We start from the raw sequence: 2,500 nt of genomic DNA on the forward strand, positions 1-2,500 counted from the left end.
AAGAGCCTCTAGTCGATAGAATAATGTAGGTAAGGGAAGTCGGCAAATTGGATCCGTAACTTCGGGATAAGGATTGGCTCTGAGGATCGGGGCGTGTCGGGCTTGGTCGGGAAGTGGGTCAGCGCTAACGTGCCGGGCCTGGGCGAGGTGAGTGCCGTAGGGGTGCCGGTAAGTGCGGGCGTTTAGCGCGGGCGTGGTCTGCTCTCGCCGTTGGTTGGCCTCGTGCTGGCCGGCGGTGCAGGATGCGCGCGCCTGCGCGGCGTTCGCGCCCCGGTGCTTCAACCTGCGTGCAGGATCCGAGCTCGGTCCCGTGCCTTGGCCTCCCACGGATCTTCCTTGCTGCGAGGCCGCGTCCGCCTTAGCGTGCTCCTCCGGGGGCGCGCGGGTGCGCGGATTCTCTTCGGCCGCCATTCAACGATCAACTCAGAACTGGCACGGACTGGGGGAATCCGACTGTCTAATTAAAACAAAGCATTGCGATGGCCCTAGCGGGTGTTGACGCAATGTGATTTCTGCCCAGTGCTCTGAATGTCAACGTGAAGAAATTCAAGCAAGCGCGGGTAAACGGCGGGAGTAACTATGACTCTCTTAAGGTGGCCAAGTGGCGGCGGTGTGGCTGCATCCGGACTTGGCTTTTCGAAGTGCGGTCTGGATGTAGTCGTGCTGCTGCTGCGAGGTGCCTTCCTTGGGTTATAGTTACAGGGAGAGTGATGCGCAATACATGGGCCTAGCCCTCTTAGCCTCTCCTCTCCTGCGGTCTTCTCCCCTTCTCGTGGGCCCGCTGATTTTAGCAGAGTGGAAGACCGCACCAGGGGCTTGGGGGGGTTACCAGCCCCCCCTCGCACTATCCCTTTTTTAGTTGGGGGCAGTAACCAGAGAAAAAGTGGTGGCCCTTCCGCTGAAGGTGCCACCCCAACTCCCCCAGCACCTAGCCGGCCAACCGGCCGTGCCGAAAATCTTGTAACTTTTGCAGCTGTATACGCCTGTAGTGAGTGCCACCGCAGCTTCACCACCAAAAACGGTCTCGGGGTCCATCGCCGCCGCCAACACCTTGCGGCCGCCAACGCGGAGATCGTCACGGAGAGGCATCGCGCGAGGTGGACGGAGGAAGAAGTCCTGTCGCTCGCCAAGGCAGAGGCCGAACTGTTCCTCGAGAGGGACGCCCGGTTCTTCTTTGTAAATCAAGAGCTCATCAGGATGTTCCCCGACCGAACGCTTGAGGCAATCAAGTGCCGACGGCGGCAAGCTGCCCACAAGCAGCTTGTCCGCCAATTCATGGAGGCGCTTGAGATCGGTCGGGGGGAAGAGCCGGCGTCCCGCCGGGGAGCGGCGAGCCCGCTGCCTGACGCGGGCGAGGCCGCTGCGCCGCCCGTCGACGCAGCCGAGGACTTCGCGGCCGACTCCACCGGGCCGCCGCCGGAGGGGCCGACTGACGCCGCCATCTGGGAGCATCTGGCGGGGCTACCCGCTTCCGCCCAGCGTTTCTCTGCCCTGGATCGTGTCATCGGTCTGGGGCGGGGCACGCCGCCCGATGTCATCCTGGGCATGCTCCCGGATGCCCTTGCGTCGGTCGGGTCCAGAGGGGAGAGATCGATCACCAGGACACAGCGGCCGCGCCAACCATCGAAGCGGCCGCCTGCCTCGCCGCCGACGCAGAAGCGCAAGCGGCGCCGCTGGGAGTACGCGAGAACGCAGGATGCCTTCCGACGGTCGCGTGCGCGTTGCGTGCGCGGCCTCTTGGATGGCACCCTGCTCCAGCCGCCACCTGCCATCCCTGGTCTGCTGGACTTCTGGGCGGACCTCTTCACCAAGAAGCCCATCTCCACCGCGGGCTTCATTCGTGACCGCCTCCTCCCGCACTCAGAGCCTGTCGCTCTCGAGTGCATATGGGGGCCGGTCACACGTGAGGAGGTCGCCGCCGCGTTGCCGCCCAGGGGATCAGCAGCCGGGCCGGACGGCCTTACCCCAGCGGAGTTGCGGCGCCTGCCGCACGAAGTCCTGGTGAAAGTGATGAATCTCTTCCTTCTGGCCCGTGCCCTTCCGGAACGCCTGCTTCGCGCGCGGACGTCCCTTCTCCCGAAAACGGCTGCACCAACATCCCCCGCTGACTTTCGCCCCATTACGGTCTGCTCGGTGTTGGCGCGGACCTTTCACAAGGTTCTCGCGTCACGCCTGATGCGCGCTTGTGCTGTGGACGAACGTCAGCGGGCATTCATCCCTCGGGATGGGATGTTGGAAAATACCTTCATCTTGGACACTGCTCTCACCGACGCAGTTCGCTCCTGCCGCTCTGTCTTTGTGGCATCGATCGACGTATCTAAGGCATTCGATTCGGTAGATCATGCGGCCCTTCGCCCCGTGCTGAAGGCGCATGGCCTGCCGGATTGCTTTGTCGAGTATGTCGAGCGGTGCTACGAGGGCAGCACGACAGTGATAGCGGACGGCGCCGGCGTGGGCGTGTCTGTGCAGCCAGCACGGGGCGTTCGCCAGGGCGATCCCC

General features: G+C 63.8%; 1 pseudogene; it reads left to right on the forward strand.

Moving 5' to 3' along the window:
- LOC126433396 (large subunit ribosomal RNA) overlaps positions 1-2,500 on the forward strand; it is a 7,958-nt pseudogene that overhangs the window by 2,291 nt on the left and 3,167 nt on the right.

The sequence above is a fragment of the Schistocerca serialis genome, unplaced genomic scaffold, assembly GCF_023864345.2.
Source record: "Schistocerca serialis cubense isolate TAMUIC-IGC-003099 unplaced genomic scaffold, iqSchSeri2.2 HiC_scaffold_1163, whole genome shotgun sequence".
NCBI classification, from domain to species: domain Eukaryota; kingdom Metazoa; phylum Arthropoda; class Insecta; order Orthoptera; family Acrididae; genus Schistocerca; species Schistocerca serialis.